Source organism: Hibiscus syriacus, unplaced genomic scaffold (genome assembly GCF_006381635.1).
Source record: "Hibiscus syriacus cultivar Baekdansim isolate YM2019G1 unplaced genomic scaffold, ASM638163v2 tig00110450_pilon, whole genome shotgun sequence".
NCBI classification, from domain to species: Eukaryota; Viridiplantae; Streptophyta; class Magnoliopsida; order Malvales; family Malvaceae; genus Hibiscus; species Hibiscus syriacus.
In genome coordinates this window covers 7,318,306-7,337,255 of record NW_024062743.1, presented here as the reverse complement: position 1 = coordinate 7,337,255, position 18,950 = coordinate 7,318,306, and the positions used below count along the sequence as shown (strand labels likewise).

The 18,950-nt window shown below is 32.9% G+C and overlaps 2 pseudogenes; one reads left to right on the top strand and one right to left on the bottom strand.

Moving 5' to 3' along the window:
- Window positions 1-828: 828 nt before the first annotated feature.
- On the top strand, window positions 829-2,781 carry LOC120126192 (annotated as a pseudogene).
- Window positions 2,782-4,098: 1,317 nt separating this feature from the next.
- On the bottom strand, window positions 4,099-8,625 carry LOC120126191 (annotated as a pseudogene).
- Window positions 8,626-18,950: the final 10,325 nt, after the last annotated feature.

The following is an 18,950-nucleotide window of genomic DNA, read 5'->3' as shown; positions in this document are numbered from 1 at the left end:
TAGTTCTTGTTTTTGAGTGAGAGTGCTCTTGTAATATTTGTTTGAGTTTCAATAAAAGTTGTTTGTGTGAGTGTTTCATTTCCAACAATTTGCTCTAACAATATGTTTTGCACTGGCGGTTTAGCATCAAATGCGAGTTGATGGTGTTGACAGTAGTTAGTGATGATCTTCCGGTAGTTCGGCCTCATATAACGAGGGGATTTCAAAATGCCAGAATCCCCAACTTGGAGGATGATCATAGTGAATGGCATGGGGTGTGTAGTTGGTGTAGGCCCTGAATGGACCCCTCTATGGCTAGTCAAATATGTTAAACTTATCAGTGATGGTCTGACATTCTTATGTACTCTTATACCAAGAATGATTATGATGCACATTTATTAATTCTTCTTGAGATATTGATGGAGAAGAGAAGTAGTTACATGCAAAGTAATATTCTACTTAACAAAAACACAACATAAGTTTTAAAGTAATAATACTAATACCAAACACTAATAACAAACAATACTGATAAGAATTAATTAATTTTAGTAATTTATACGTCTATAATTTTTCAAAATAATAATAATTAAAAAAAACTGGTGGCTGCTGCATGGCCTAAAAGGAGAGAGAAGGGCTGTTGCCGACTTGCCGTTGGCCAATTTCAATGGCAGAAACGGTTATGGATAACTAACTCTGTGAAGACGAATCTCTATGTATATGATTCTTTGCATATGGCGATATATATTGCATTCTTTAATTCCTATTGCATTTTAGTCCACGGCAGTTAAGCTTCCCCCCAAAAAAACCGCATTCTATCGTCGAGCAAGCGATCTTGTCATTCCGAAATCAATGGCGATTGTATCCCAAGAGATGTGCATTTTGCATAACAAGAGCAATCTGGTAATTCTAAACAACTCTTTTCTTTACTTTATTTGATTTCTTATTGGTTTTCTTGATTCGCGTAGGCTTTGTTACAAACTGACGGCATGCCAGGGAGCAAATATAAGAGTAATATCCCAGGCAGACCAAGAACAAGATTGGAAAGACTTCTTAGAGAAAGGGAGTTAAGGAAATTCTCCAAGCCTTTTAATGATGAGTTACCATCATCAACCCAAGTCTCATTAGAGCAATCTGATTCTGGGACTTAATCTGGTGTGTTCAACGATGAAGACTCTTCAGAACCCACTTCTAAAGCAACGGCTTATTACGATGGATGTGAACGTAAAGATCCTCAGGCTTCCAAGCAACGCCTGTTGGTGACTTGGTGGTTTCTAATAAGCTGGCAGTTTCTGCAATTGGAAACTTGATATTAGCGTAGGATGTCTAGTCAGTGCACTTCTTGGTAAACTCATCACTTCAAATTCGCTTTTCGCTTTTCGCTTTTCGCTTTTCGCTTTTCGCTTTTCGCTTTTCGCTTTTCGCTTTTCGCTTTTCGCTTTTCGCTTTTCGCTTTTCGCTTTTCGCTTTTCGCTTTTCGCTTTTCGCTTTTCGCTTTTCGCTTTTCGCTTTTCGCTTTTCGCTTTTCGCTTTTCGCTTTTCGCTCTTCTTATCGTTTTATTTTAATTTTCTTACGAAGGTATGAAGGAATTCGAGAACACGTGGATTGGTTGGGCAGGGTTAAATGTCCTTGATGAAATAGGGAAAAAAGTCATTAACTCAAGCTCTAGCTGAACAGGTCTATTATTCTTTGTTAAAAGATACTAATCTTGAAAAATTAGCAGGTTTATATGCTCAACTTTGTGCTATAATGAATGCAGAGGTGCATACCGGTATTTCTTGAAGAAGAAACTGCTTAGCATTATTATAATGGATATTGTAACAACATACTCTGGCCACTGTTTCACTAACTTGGACTTCCGCAAGAAGACCGTCATGCGACAACTCGAACTTTTCAATCTCAGTTCGATGCTTATAAGAAAGCTAATCAGTTGTTTGTCGATGTGGTTCAACAACATTACGAGGAAGGGGATGTGGTTTGGTGCCATGATTACCACCTCATGTTTCTTCCCAAGTATCTAAAAGAACGAAACAGAACAGTGAAAGTCGGTTGGTTTCTGCATACTCGGTTTCCATCTTCCGAAATCCGTAGGACACTGCCATCTCGGTTGGAGCTGCTGAGGTCCATTCTTGCTGCTGAGGTCCATTCTTGCTGCTGATTTAATAGGGTAAGATCATTTTTCTTTTGACATTGTTTTATTGGAAAGCAAATTCAATTATGTACAGGTTGATTTCTTGGTTGGATACCTGAATTCACCTAGTTTTATGTACTGGTAAATTTCTCGAGTCATTCTTCTTTTGAACTGCAATGTCCGTTTCAATGGACTCTGCTGAAGTTTTCAAGGTCATTACTGTTTTAACTGTGTGTTTAATGACCTTCCAGATTCCATACATATGACTATTGAAGGCATTTTGTTAGTGCTTGTACTCGTATTCTCCGGCTGGAGGGCACACCTGAACGAGTTGAGGATCAAGGAAAGCTAACTCGTGTACCTACAGTATGTCTCTTTCTTCTTTTATTAACTAAGAATCTTCAATTTGTTCTTTTGCATTTTATCCCTTATCACATTTACCTTTTTCTGTTGTCTTGAAATTACAGTTTCCAATAGGGATTGATTCTGATCGATTCATGAAAGCTCTTGAACTCCCTGAAGTACAATATCACATTAAAGACCTGAAAGAGAGGTTTGCTGTCCGAAAGGTAGGAATTCATTAGGCATTTTCAAATCTTTTCTTTGATTTTTCAACTTATGGTTAATTTCAATGATGGTCTGGTAATGTTAGGCGTTGATCGGCTTGATATGATCAAAGGAATACCACAGAAGATTTTGGCAATTGAAAAATTCCTCGAGGAAAATCCCATTTGGCGTAATAAGGTGGTTATCACTACTAGAAAAAATGACTTTAATGACACGCATTGTGCGTTATCTATAGGTGCAGATGACACATAAATGCACGTCATTAAAGTTACCGTCATAAATCTCAGATGACACGCAATTGTGTGTCATAAATCTATGACGTGCATTTATTACTCGCATTACGCGTCAATAAAGCCCCCGTTATAAATGAAGATGACACATTTGTGTGACATAAATTTATGACTTACATTTACGACTTACATTGCGTGTCATTGAAATACACGCCATTAAAAAAGATGACACTCATTCGTGTGTCGTGATTGTATATTGTAAATTATATATATATATATATATATATATATATATATATATTGTAGATTGACAAATAATCAAACTAAATCACATTAATGCCTCGTAATACTAAATATATATATCATATTATATATAAGAAATTCATTTGCATACAATATATTAACATTAAGTTATCAAAAATATTGTAATCATATGTCGATACAAAATATCACGGCATAATAAAGTTTGCCACATAAAATACCCATTCTTTGCGAATATCATCAATGTCATCATCCGTGTATTCTTCCTTCCCATCACCAACCTAAGTAAAAAATATGAAATAAGTATATAATTTATACTTATTTAAAGTGAAATATATAACTATCAAAGAGTACTAAAATGACCAATTTTACATATGCATTCGTTGAAGCATATGTAAAAATAAATTTTACACATTTAATTAGTAAAACTTCCCATATAAATTATATACATTATCACGGCACGAATTCACATTTTTCAATCTTGCTAACAATACTTGCATTAATTTGTTTATAATAACATCCTACTTCAAATCCATATGATAGTTGCATTAATTCTTGCAATTTTAATGCCCCTCATTCCCTTTTTCTCTAACCTTATTAGCATGATAAATGGTTATAGTCGTGTTTGAAATTTGATCAAATGTTATCTAGCTGATTTCAATCCAAATTGCAAATAAGGTTAGAGCAAAATGGGGGAGGGGCATTAAAATTGCAAGAATTAATGCAAGTATTTAATCAATGGAGCTTCAGTAATAATGCATATTTGATCAATGGAGCTTTAATTCAACGCCAAATAAACGGATAAAAGAATAATCCAATAGCACAATTTGGTACAATTTGGATTGAAATAAGCCATATAACATTTGATCAAATTTGAAACACGACTAGAACCATTTATCAAGCTAATAAGGTTAAAGCAAAAGGGGGAGGGGGCATTAAAATTGCAATCATACCGGAGGACCTTCTGGATCACTTAAAAGTGTGTCCCAGATATGAAGGCTATGCGCAAAATTGAATTCTTGCGTCAATAGCAAAGTAATCCACCTAAATGCATAAAATTGGGGGTGGACCTGTGATATTTATTCACAGCAGTTAACATTAGACTGAAATAATTGCCACGCCAAGAAATGACAAGGGAGGAAGGGGACTGTAATTATAGAGGAGTCGAGGCTTACGAGGGTAAGTGAGACACTTTCACTTACAAGGTATTCAAATTCGGCTTATAAGAAAAAAACATAATATGGCTCAGTCATAGTCTAATCAAAAGCTCGAGCCACTGAGCCAGTTGAATTCAAGTATCCTAATGCTAGGCTCAAATAGCTTGCAAGCCTAACCAAGCTTTTCTAATTCAATATTATACTATTCTGATGAATATTGAGAATCTAAATTCTAACTCAAGCTTAAGTATAAATAACCGAGTTTGAAGTCAAATCATCATATTAAACTTATCATTTACTAGATAAACAAGATTAATTGAACAAATTTGAGCAAATTAATTTTTATTTTGAATCAAGCTTTAAATGTGAAACTTTATTAAGCTCAAGCCATACTTTGAGGTCTGGAGTTTCAAGTAGAGCTATCGAGCTTTTACAGTTCAAATTGGCTTAATTGTCCCCCTAGGTTTTGTAATAGGTAAGCATGACCCAGATACAAAAGATGACAAGAAATGTATGAAAAGATAAAATCTAAACAATCAAGATGTTTGGATTTTGCAATGATATCTTACTTTAGTTGTGATCTCTAGATGACGCCAAAGCTCTTGATCATGTTCTTTCAAAAATTGTGACAATCGGGTAATTATGGCATGAATTCCAACACTGATGTTGTCAAGTTGCTTGTAGAAAGGATCACGGAATCCACTCAGCAACTCAACAAAAAAAAGAATGAGTCAGCTTCAGCAGCGGCCTACAAGAGTTCAATACGGAAATGTATGCATCAGTTTTGGAGCATATAAAAATTTCTGGCTTGTATGCATCAGTTTGTTACTCAAGACTCAAATATGATGTCATGTCACGTGCGAATATGTATCTGAAATGGGTGTGTTAAAGTTTTTAAAAAAAATCAAGTAGTATTTGGATACACCTTGTAGGGTGATATCTCCTAAGTTCAAACCCATGTCTCTATATGTGTTAAGTATAGGTGTTTCAAGAAGAATAAAGAGTTTAAGCGAGTGTTAACTAAGTAAATGAAAATTTTCTTCATCATGTTGCTTGAGACAAGAAAAAAGTGGGAGTTGGTGGCAATAGTGTTGCAAATAGAAATGGGCAAAGATAGGTTTGACAAGAACACCAAACGATAAAAAAATGTAAATCTCAAAGCTGAAAAATATGGAAATTTCAGAAGCATAAAACACTTTTTTGGTTGCACCAACAAGTTTTAAGTGAAGAAAAACAATAAAAACAAATAATACAGACTAGATAGGAAATACAATGAGATCTTTACCGCCATTTCTTCATCGGGATCATTTCTGAATACATAAAATAGAGGTGCCAAGATTTCATTCATCCCTTGAACATATCTTATACCTGGATTTAACTTGGAAAATACAATTAATATGTCCTTCAATGCATCCTGAATGAGCAAGGTATAAGTCAGAAATGGCTTTGTTTCTCATATCAAAACTTGAGTCCAAAGCTTTAAACAACAAAATCACAAGAAATAAAATGCATACCCGGTTAGACTTTGCAAGCTGCGAGTTTCCGGAAAAGAAGTTCATGTCTGGATGAGTGTGTTTCACATCTTGGTCAATCTGTTCTATAATTTCTGAGTCCTTGAAATACCACCAGCCCTAAAAAAAGTCACTTAATCTTTATCTAGAACTTAAAAGGAGGACATTTCAAAAAAATTCGGCTCATCAACAACATGACTAACATCGCAAGAAAACTAAGCAAACAAATGGGGGAAAAACCTCTTCCTAAATGCTTGCTAAATCAGGAAAACTTTAAGGACTAGAGAATAAAATAAATGACAGATTCAATTAATAATTGAAAATTCAGAACTCTTCATCACTACTTTCATGTATAAACTGGTATACAAATACAGTTGTAAACTAGTAATGCTCAGTCCATGTTCTCTCAACTAAGTATTAACCAAAAACTAGTATGTGTAGCATGAATTGTTTTCCCCTCGTCCAACTTCTTGGATTTCTTACTATAATGCTATTTAACACTGACAATTATAAATATCAAATATCAGGATCTAATAATAACATAGATAATCAGATAACACATTATAAAACATATGATTATTCTTAGTAAATTAAAGCTAAAGATAATAAATGAGATAGATATTTTAATGCTAACAGCAACACAATTGTTCAAGAAACTATTCAATCTTTTAATTATAATTAAGTAGATTTTACATCAAAGTGTAATACCCCTTCAATGTTTTTTCACTTCTATCCATATAGTTGTTATTATTCTTTCTTTCTTCTATCCTTAACGTCAACTAAGCACTAGAAGTCAGGCTCCAATAAAAATAAATGAACTAAATTAATGGGAGGAAGCTCAACTTAGCGTTCACAGTCTTTATTTAAAGCATTTAACATAAAAGAAAACACCACATATGTAGTACAGTTCCAATAATTGATTTTCAAATAAGCCTAACAATATACCTGAAAGAATTGATTCCATATGATGCTTTCTCCAAGGCTTAAATGATACTTTCCATGATTTACCTGTGATCTTGAAAGTAGACCACTACTTTCATATTCTGAATGATCATTGTCACGAACCGCAGACTTCTCCAACTTCCTTGCCATTTCTGTCTGACTAGCCATAGAACATTTAAAACCCCAAAACTCTCACAGAAACAGAGAAAGAGATCGAACACACAAAATAACCTTAAAAATGTTGTTAAAATTTTACCATGCCAGTAAACAAAGGAACTTATAATATCATACTTTCCCATAGTGTATGAAATCATTATAATGTATTTATTAATACACTATATGGTTAAAGTATCTAGACAGTCTTGGTATTATAGTCAAACTATAGTTAAAAGTGAAATTTAGCCCCTGTACAATAAAATTGTGTAATTCAATCTTTGTATGGTATAAACAAGCAAAATCTATAACAATGTTCATATAAAATCATCTAAATGATGACATGAACTTCTAAAAGTTAACAAAGCATATGAGTCAAAAATTGACACAACCACTGTTTTATAATAGAAGAAATCCATTTGCTGCTTACGTTAATCTACAAGTCTGTATTTTCATATTTCAGAAGCCCATCTTAGCATATAGACGGCTTTCCATCAATGCCAATATCAATTTTACTCATACTAGAGAATTGTTTTTAGTCTTTTTCAATGAATAGGATTGTTAATTTAATCTTTGTATGGTGTAAACAAGTTTTACTGATAACAGTGTTCATGAAAAATCGTTTAAATGTTGACATGAACTTCTAAAATCTGACCAAGTATATGAATTCAAATTTCAAAATGTATGTGTTCGTTAATAGGCAAAATTATTTTCCGCTTTAGTTCCATCTACAGGTACGTATTGTTAGATTTCAAAAATCTGTGTCAACATTTAGACATTTCTCCAGTAACCATTATTGATTTTACTTGCCTGTGATGAAATCAAATATAAGATTTAATTACACGGTTTTATAACTAAATTGTAGTTGTGACCTATAGGGATTCATCTATTACACTATTTTAACACGCCAAAGGAAAAGGAAACACTTACAGGATTCATCAATAGCTCTTCTTTAAACTGTTTGTACTCGGACCTTTTCTTAGCTAATTCATACGACCACTGCATATGATTTGGTGGTGGATACCCTAATAATAACTGCCAAAGCAACCAAATAACCCTACCTCAGCATTAATCCAAAAAGAAAAGCAATGCAACTTTCAATGCATGGGAATTGACGATTCATTCGATTCAGAGACTAAAAATATAAGAATATCAACAAAAAAATTTCTCAGTAACCAAATAGAAAAGACAGAGACACCACCTTCCACACTGTAGACCTGATTCTTGCACCTTCAGGAATTCCCTGCGACGCATTCTGCCACAGTTCCCACAAATTTACTACCTTTTTTGAAAACTGACACGAAGAAGATGGGAATTAGAAAGAAAGAAATAAGAAAAACAGTAAAAAATAGATAAAAAATTAAAAAACCTCGGTTAAAAGTTGCACCTTACGAGAGATATCATCCGGAGAACCGTCGGAAGAGCTAGCGTTTTGGTCATTATCATTGCTATTATCATCATTATTTTTATCAACTTGATCTCTGGATTTAGATTTAGGGGAAGTCATAGTGGACTGAGGACTCGAGGCTGTAGCGGGAGGAGGCACAAGAACCAGAGGCTGAATAATTGGCTCGAAGACGACATTAGGGGAGATGGTGGGAGAATGGGAGTGACAGTGGATGTGGTCTTCGCCGCCACTGAGAGTTATGGACCACAGCAAATTGTTGAGCCAATCGGGTTTTCCATCCTTCGTCATATACTAACTTACATGTTTAATAGCAATGTTGCAAGAAAGTAGTATGTGAAATCAATAAAATTATTTTCTAACATTATCGAAGTCACATACATAAAGATAAATCCATTTACAAACTTATCTTATAAAAGCTACAACATAAGAAAACAAAACATAAGCAAAAATCATAAATAAAAAAAGCATTTCATCGAACACCTTAAGTTCAAACCAAACAACATCTAAAATGTAGAAATATTCTAAGTTAATATCCATCACTTCCCTTTTTAAAAAAAAGGGCGAAAACTAAAATAATGTTGTACTTGATCGTTGTTGCAACACGGCAGTGCTCCCCCTACTACTGCTACACGTCCTGACGAATGGTTTGGGCAACCATAGCTTGGAATAAATTTGTGGAAGAAATTAATTGATGAATAATAAAGATTTTGAAAAGTGTGATTGCATCCTCCTTTTATAGGCCGAAGTAGTTTATCCTTTAGCCAATAGTAATAGTCCACAAATATCGAGATATTTTGGCCATTTGATAGGTTCCCTAACAGTTGTCCTCTTTTTATAATTTTCCATAACCTACTGATGACTCAATAGTTATTTTCGGTTCATAGCAATTTGGCACAACATCACTTCCTAACATCACCTACAACATATAGCATTGTCACAGCATTAGCATATTCAACATAAAAAAACAAAAATAGCCCAAGTTTCACTAATTATTCATGTAATGCAAATGATGGAAAATATGACAAAATAAACTTAAAATGTTTCTAATATGATCCCAATGATGCTAAATTTCAACCTTAACCTAGGTAAAAAGATCATAAAAGATAACTCTTTTGGAGAGTTATCAGTTCACAAGCAAATAAACAACTTAATAAGAACATATAATATATAAAATACCAATATATATGTATATATGCATGCACGCCTAATGTGTGTGTATATATATATGTGTGTGTGTGTGTGTGTGTGTGTGTGTTTGACAAACTATATGCAATGTCTAACTTATACATGAGAATGAACTGTGAAAACTATATGATATGAAAATATACATATTGAATGTATGAATGAAGATTTCTATCATAAATTGAAATGTATCACAATAGTTCAACATGTAATATATAATATTAAATATAATCATAAATATAAATATAAATCGGATAAACAATATGATTATCTAAACTTAGATTAAAATGTCAATTTATGCTTATGAAAATAAATAATGCATATATGATATAATATAGGGTGTGTTTAAAGAGAACTCCCTCCACTTTCGCCCTTCACAACTTCAAAGGTGAAAGTAAGACATATTTAAGGTGGATGCTAGATAGGATTATATCAAAGTCGGTCATGAGAAAAAAGAAAAAGGGTGAGTATTCATTGTAAAAAATGTTTTCCCCTCTCTATTATGATGAGTGGTATTTATAATGGCTTTTAGTTTGTTTGTATGATTTGTAGGGTCATCATGGCTATTTTTACGTCGACAGAAGAGGTAGATTTAATAGTCAAACATTAAATTTCGCTCTGGCAGATCATGTTGGTCTTTCAAGGATCTTATCTTAAGGTGTTGTCTTTGCACTGTAGCTAGCTTGATGACTCATGTTAGATATAATCAAGTTCTTTGGTAACTATAGAAATCGGAGGGGCCTACCTGGGGCTCTCGATATCAGATAACCGATAGTTTTCGGAGGCCATTCTCCACAGGTATACCAATCCCAAAATTTTACTTAAAATAAAAATAAACGTACACACCTGAGAAACATAAAGTGTTAAGATACAGACATACTCCGCTTATCCTCCGCTTAAAATGGTATCCTCTGCGAAGATAATTCATCATATGTGTAAGATGTTACTATGTGAGAAATGTCACTCTCTGCATGAGTCTCTATCCTCTGGGTGAGTTGATGCCCTGGAGATGTCTTTCGGAGATATTGTACAAAATCAAGAGATAGACGTCATACTTTTTACCATAAATCTTGGATCAAGTCACTTTATGATATTCCCTTAACTAAGAGGGATAAATGTTATACCTTCAGATGAATCAAACTCATTATGAATACCATGATTGCACATCTAGTGCAAAAATTACACATAGTACTGATACGAAAATGACCCTTATGCATTACACAAAATCAATCGATACCTTTTATATACAATTTATGTCGAAATGCACCTATGAATCTCAATGCACATACAATGGGCTATTCAATCAACTTCACAGATTAAACAATATAAACGTTCATCTATTCATTTTAGAGTAGTTCATACTCTAAAATTTATTTTTAATATCATTTCCATAAACATTATGAAAACATATTGAAATACTGTAAAACATACTTTTATCAAACATTCGAGGTTGACTCATCATAAGTCATCCTCTTCTCATATAAGTACAATAAATGCACTCACCTGGTATGCCTCACTATTATGCCTTATAGATGCCCGACTATTCGGAAACGTTATCCTTGCCCTTTCTCTTGCTTGATTCAGGTGCTTGATTATGATATACACAATCGTCCATATTTACACATATACAATACACATGTTAGAATACTTTCTAACATTTATACAAAATAATAATACTCAAAAGTAATATTATTCTTGAATTCTATTAAGTTCATCCTAACTTAAAATTCCAAGCTAAATAGTATCGATACCCCTCTTATGGTATCGATACTTCCATATTATGGTACCGATACTCCCTTCAGTATAGATACCATTTTTGCACTCTGGAATCCATTTCTCAATAATAGTATCGATACCTTCCTCTTGGTATTGATACCCCACTTCAGTACCGATACTACTTGCATCAGTATCGTTATTGTTAATCATGTTCATCCTCTTTCCTCAAATTTAACCCTATAGTATCGGTAGTATTCTTCCAGTACCGATACCCTTACCTATATTTTTCTTACTTCACTTCGATTTTTACCAAATTTATGCCTAAATCTCTTACTTTTATTCCCAACTATACCAGTAAACTCATCATCGCTTAATCTAACTAGCATACATCCATAAATCTCCCTATAATATCCGAAAACTCTCAAGAACCCTTAAAACTAAAAAACACACCAAATTTTCAAACATGTTTTTAACCACTTCTAAGGCTCCAAAACTCTTATTTACCTCTTTGGCAAGTCAAATATACCTTTAAACTTCAATATCAGACCATATTTCATCAAATCATTTAAAAACTCATTTTCTTAAATCTTAAATAAATCATTAGTCTCTTAGTTTTAATCCTCCTTGAACTTTCCTTAAGCTTATACATCACTTAAGGTTTCAAAAACAACCCAAAAATGAAAGGAGAAACTAACTAGATGAAACCTTACCTTTGCTATTGGGAAGCACAGGACATGAAGAAGAAGAACAAGAAGAAGAAGAAGAGAACCACTTTCAGAACTTATCCTCATATTTTTCCTATTCACTTTTATTAAATAACCCAATTTAAATGAATATTAAATTCATTCTATCGAAATGACCAAATTGCCCCTTTACTCTTTCATTTTTACTGATAAGTCTCAAACACAATTTCCTAAATCATTCCTTATACTTTTTCATTTATTCAATTTAACCCAACAAATTTTAAATTATTTCACTATGATCACCTACCCGATATATGGGGTATTACAATTCTCCCCCTTAAGAAAATTCATCCTCGAATTTTAAGACGTACCTGATGCGAAGAGGTGTGGAAAACTGCATCCTCATGTCCTCCTCTCTTTCCCAAGTAGCCTTCTTAACTTTATGATTTTTCCAAAGTACTTTAACTAGAGGAATTTTCTTGTTACGCAATTCTTTGTTTTCTCGTGCCAAGATCTGCTTTGGTTCTTCCTCATAAGTTAAATCTTGTTGGATCTCCATTTCCTCTGGTGTGATGATATGTGATGGATCTGATCGGTACTTCCTGAGCATATACACATGAAAAATATTGTGGATCTTATCCATATCGGGAGTCAAAGCTAGCTGATAAGCTACTGGTTCAACCCTTTCTAGAATTTTAAAAGGTCCAATAAATATCGGACTCATCTTTCCTTTGCGCCCAAGTCGCAATACTTTCTTCCAATGTGATACTTTCATAATACCTTATCTCCCATGCAATATTCAATTTCTTTTCTCTTTAAATCAGCATAAGACTTTTGTCGATCGGAAGCTATCTTAAGATTATCTTTGACAACTTTCACTTTATCCTCCATTTCTTTCATTAAATTCGGGCCAACTAAATCTTGATCTTTAAGCTCAAATCAATTTAATGGTGTTCGGCACTTCCTCCATACAAGGCTTCATACAGAGCCATCTTAATACTCGATTTGTAATTATTATTATAAGCAAATTTCGCTGAAGGTAAATATCTTTCCCATGATCCTTTGAATTCAATCACGCATGCTATTAGCATATCCTCTAATATCTGAATAGTTTGCTCTGACTGACCATCTGCCTAAGGATAAAAAGTTGTGTTGAAATTCAATCAAGTACCCAATGCCTCGTGTAAAGACTTCTATAATCTTAAAGTAAACCTTGGTTATCGATCGGAAACTATCGATATAGGTACTCCATTCAGCTGAACTACCTCTTTTATATACAACGTCGTATATTTATCCATAGAGTAATCTACCCGAACTGGAATGAAGTGAGTTGTCTTGGTCAATCTATCTACAATTACCCATATTAAGTCTTTTTTACTGGATGACAAAGGTAGCCCTGAAATAAAATCCATTGTAACTTGTTCCCACTTCCACTTGGGAATGGATATCAGTTGTAGCAATCCAGAAGGCACTTGATGTTCATCTTTCACTTGCTGACATGACAGGCATCTTGCAACAAACTTTGATATAACTCTTTTCATGCCCAGCTACCAAAACAAATACAGGCTCATCGAAAAGATGGAAGGTACCTGTTAAAATATCTAGGTTATCCCGATTTTCATTAGTATTAATGTTATAAATTCTAGCTACTCCATGAGTCTCGGGTTACGACATTGTCTCAAATTTTCCTCTGGATCTACCTCTTCCTCTGCTTCTATTCGAGGCTGCTACTGATCTCTCAGTTTGCACTGAATTATCCTTGGATTTCTTGGGACAATTTCGAGCATAGTGACTAGTTTCACCACACTGGAAACAAGCTCCACTGAGAAATCTATATACTCCACAGTGAAATTTGCCATAAGTCTGACATAGAGTGGTTCTTTCTCTATATGCTCTACCCGAGTTAACAGCAAAAGATTGTGATTGCTTATTTTTCTGTGAAGTTGCAGCAGATTCATCTCTATTATTATATCGGGAACTCGAACCCTTGCCTATCTTAGCATGATGGGAAGTTGAAGACGTTCCAACTTTTTTTCCCGTCTACATATCTTACTCCGCTGTTAGAGTCTCCTCTTGAGCTCTTTCAATAGCCTTAGCTCGGTTTATAACTTCTTGTAGGTTAGGCAAGTTTAAAGTCAACATCATCTCTTTCAACTTTGGCCTCAAACCCTCGATGAACCAATCACGTAGAGCTTTGTCATTGGGAACTAACTCAGTAGTAAAACGACTCAGCTTATTGTACTCATCCTTGTACTCATGCACTGCTCGATCACCTTATTTTAGATTAAGAAACTTCAGTAGCATCGTCTGCCTAAGTTGTTCACCTATGTACTTGTTTTTAAACTCCTTCTGGAAGAACTGTCATGTCACTTGCTCCAGTGGTGCATGCATCGTAGTATTGGTCCACCACACTCGAGTTGATCCCCGTAGTAAAGATACAGCTCCGCCCAGTTTTTCAGAATCCAAGTAGTGAAGACTCTCCAGCATCAACTTAATGTCATTTAACCATAGATCATCATCTATAGGACCTTTATACTCTTCTCCCCGAAACTCAGGAGATCCCAAACTTTTCAACTCTTTTGGGATCAACATCTGCGGTGCTGGAAGAGCAGGGGAGGGGGAGGAGGTTGAAACCGAGTTAAAATGGCATCGAGAGATTGCATAAAAGCTCTAAACTCTAGCACGGGCATACTCTGATGTGTCGATGCACTAGCATTTTCGGACGGGATCGAATGCTCACTATTAGCTTCATATTTCTCATTACTCGACCCTTCTCTATCTTCTTGATCAGTCGCTCTTAATGAATTTGTAGATTCTGACATCTAGTAGAACATAAATAATAATAACACTCAAGTTAGTAAGGAGTGACATCAATCATATACTAACTATACCATATCAGTAACATTGACATCTTAGTGGCATGTAAACCCTTTTTCAAGTAAAATACACTCGATTTCGGCCGAGAATCGGCTAAACTTGTAGCTCTGATACCAAAAAATATAACACTCATTTATCGTATATGTTTCCGTACACAAGTCACAAGTGTCACATGACTTTTAAAACATTTCCTTATTTTTAAACCCATAAAATTTTGTTTCTAAAAGTAAAACATTTTAATATAATAATAAAAAAACATTTGTCAATTTTCAATAGTTAAAATAATCTTAAAGTTATAACGTATTTCAAAAATCATACGTCAAATACAATCTAGAGCATTTTCATAAAATCCAATACATGTCATCTAATTATCAAAAGTAGACATAATTGTCCTATAGTTTCTGATGAGGCAACCTTTGATTGATGACGACCACAGCACTCCTTACTCGGCTAGTCCTTTCTATTTCCTACATGTGAAATCAACACATGCTAAATATTTACTTAGTGAAACATAATAATACAAAATGAATTGTGCTTAAATATAAGCAAATCATAAAATATCAAAATACAAAAGAAACTCGTATAAATCATATTAAAATATAAATTGGCTTGGAAAACCAAGCTTCATTCACATGACCGGATAACTATATTTAGTATGCCCAACATACCTGCCATTCAATATTTTTCCAATTTATCCTTTATTTTGCCCAATGTATGTCAAATGACAATGCAAGGTACATGCATTTCACCGAAGTACAGAAATAGAAATTCACAAACTCAATATGAATTCCATGGATGCACACATAGTACCGAAAGTACACATAGTACTGATACAAAAATGCACCATTATGCATTAAACAAAATCGATCAATAACTTTTATACATAATTGTATATCAAAATGGTAATTCATAAACTCATTATGAATACCATGATTGCACATCTAGTGTCGAAAGTGCAAATAGTACTGATACGAAAATGCACCCTTATGCATTACACAAAATCAATCGATAATTTTTATATATAATTTATGTCGAAATGCACCTACGACTCTCAATGCACCTACGACTCTCAATGCACATACAATGGGTTATTCAATCAACTTCAAAAATTAAACAATATAAACGTTCATCTATTCATTTTAGAGCAGTTCATACTCTAAAATTTATTCTTAATATCATTTTCATAAACATTATGAAAACATATCGAAATATTGTAAAACATATTTTTATCAAACATTCGAGGTTAACTCATCGCGAGTCATCCTCATCTCATATAAGTACAATAAATGCACTCACCTGGTATGCCTTATTATTATGACTTACAGATGCCCGACTATTCGACAACTTTATCCTTGCCCTTTTTCTTGCTTGATTACGATCTGCACAATCATCCATATTCACACACATACAATACAAATGTTAGTATACTTTCTAACATTTATACAAAATAATAATACTCAAAAGTACTATTATTCTTGAATTCTATTATAGTTCATCCTAACATAAAATTCCAGGCTAAATAGTATCGATACCCCTCTTATGGTATTGATACTTCCATACTATGGTACTGATACTCCCTTTAGTATCGATATCATTTTTGCATTCTGGAATCCATTTCTCAATAATAGTATCGATACGTTCCTCTTGGTATCGATACCCTACTTCAATACTGATACTACTTGCATCAGATCGATATTGTTCATCTTGTTCATCATTTTTCCTCAAATTTAACCATATAGTATCGGTATTGTTCTTCTAGTATCGATACCCTTACCCAGATTTTTCTTACTTCACTTCGATTTTTACCAAATTTCTGCCTAAATCTCTTACTTTTTTCCCCAACTATACCAGTAAACACATCATCACTTAATCTAACTAACATACATCCATAAATATCCCTATAATATCCAATAACTCTCAAGAACCCTTAAAACTAAAAATCACACCCAAATTTCAAACATGTTTTTAACCACTTCTAAGGCTCCAAATCTCTTAATTACCTCTTTGGCAAGTCAAATATACTTTTAAACTTCAATATCATACCATATTTCATCAAATCATTTAAAAACTCATTTTCTTAAATCTCAAATAAATCCTTAATCTCTTAGTTTTAATCCTCCTTGAACTTTCCTTAAGCTTATACTTCACTTAAGGTTGAAAACCAACCCAAAAACAAAAGGAAAAACTAAATGAAACCTTACCTTTGCTATTGGGGGGCACGGAATGTGAAGAAGAAGAGAGAACAAATTTCAGAACTTATCATCTTATTTCTCATATTCACTTTTATTAAATAACCCAATTTAAATGAATATTAAATTAATTCCATCTTAATGACCAAATTGCCCCTCCACTCTTCCATTTTTACTAATAAGTCTCAAACACAATTTCCTAAATCATTCCTTATACTTTTCCATTTATTCAATTTAACCCACCAAATTTTAAATTCTTTCACTATGATCACCTACCCGGTATTTGGGGTATTACAATAATGTTAGGCATTGGGATCATTCAAAAAATAGTCTAGGCACATTCGTAAAAAGCACTATAGTTTGGGTACTTATTTTATATTTATGCCTTAGTTGATGAGAAATCCAATGTGTGTGGGAAAAAATGAGTGTTTTTAAGGTAAACTATATCTATGATCATTTAACTACTGCTCTTTTCATTTTATCGATTAATCTTTTAATTTTTTCAATCAAGCCACTTGTTAACATTTAACTATTAAGATGGTCTGGCTATTGAAAGAGTTGGTATAATTACACATTTATTCATTAATACTTGCGTATTCTATCAATTTGGTTTGAATTTTAATAAATTAAAATAAATTTGACCATCGAATGAGATAGTGTTATGTGTCACTGGTGGCAACTATCGTCATTCCAATAGAGGATTAAATTTATTTTAATTTAATATATTTATTTTTCGCCAATTAGAAACAAACAAACAAACAAACAAACAACATTGAAATCAAGGAAAAGGGATTCAAACTTGGGCTTTATGGTAGTAAAAATTGAGCTAAGATAATTACCTGGTTTTAAGTAGACAACATATAATATATATACTAAATCTTAGTGTTTAATTCTTAATATTTTATACAATATATACACGTTTAGGAAGATTTTAAAATTTAATTCAATATATTTATTTTTCGTCAATCAAAGAGAAAGACAACAAACAACATTGAAATCGAGGAAAAAGGTTCAAACTTGGGCTTCATGGGTAGTAGAACAGAAGCAAAACCATTGAGCCAATATAATTTCTTGATTTTAAGAAGACAATATATATATATATATATATACTCAATCTCAGTGTAAACTTTATTTCTTAATATTTATGTAATATATACATGTTTTGGTATGATTTTAAAAAAATAGTACTAAATATAATAAAAATAATAGTTTAAGTATTAAACGTATAATTTATCCTCAATTTTAAAACACCTATATTTGATATTTTAGTTGATTAAAATCATTTTTAATGTTCTCAATTTTCTCTCAAATTATTTTTGGGTAAAGTACGAGCATTGTTTTGTGGAGTCCACTGATTATTAATAGTTATAAATTGATTCATCAATTATAGAGCATTACTTTGTTGAGTCTCCTAACTATTAAAAGTTTTAAAATAGTCACCCACATATTCATCTACTTCAAGCTCATCATTTTCTGTTAAAAATTTGACGGTAGTCTGAGTTGGATGTTAACCCGCTGATTGGGTTATGGTAAAATATGATCTCATAATCTTAAACGGCTATCATATCTCAATCAGTATGTTAACATCCAACCTAGAAGGTCATCAATTTTTTAACTAAAAATGACAAGTTTAGAACATATAAATAGCTAAATGACCATTTTGTAACTTTTATAATAGAAGAATTCAATAAAACGACGCCCTTTTATAACTTTTAATAATTAAATGATTCAACAAAACAACATAGAAATCATTTGTATTCTTTTCTCGTTATTTTTTTGGACATATTTAAACATTTTTTTAATGTTACACACAAAAGTTCTAAAATGACAACTCAATGTAATAATTTTTTTTTTGAGTTTGAACAAAATAATTTTAACATATTTTAATTAATATCTTGATTTATATATTTAATTTTTAATTTATTTTATAGAATTGTTATTAATATTTTATCAAAATATATATACA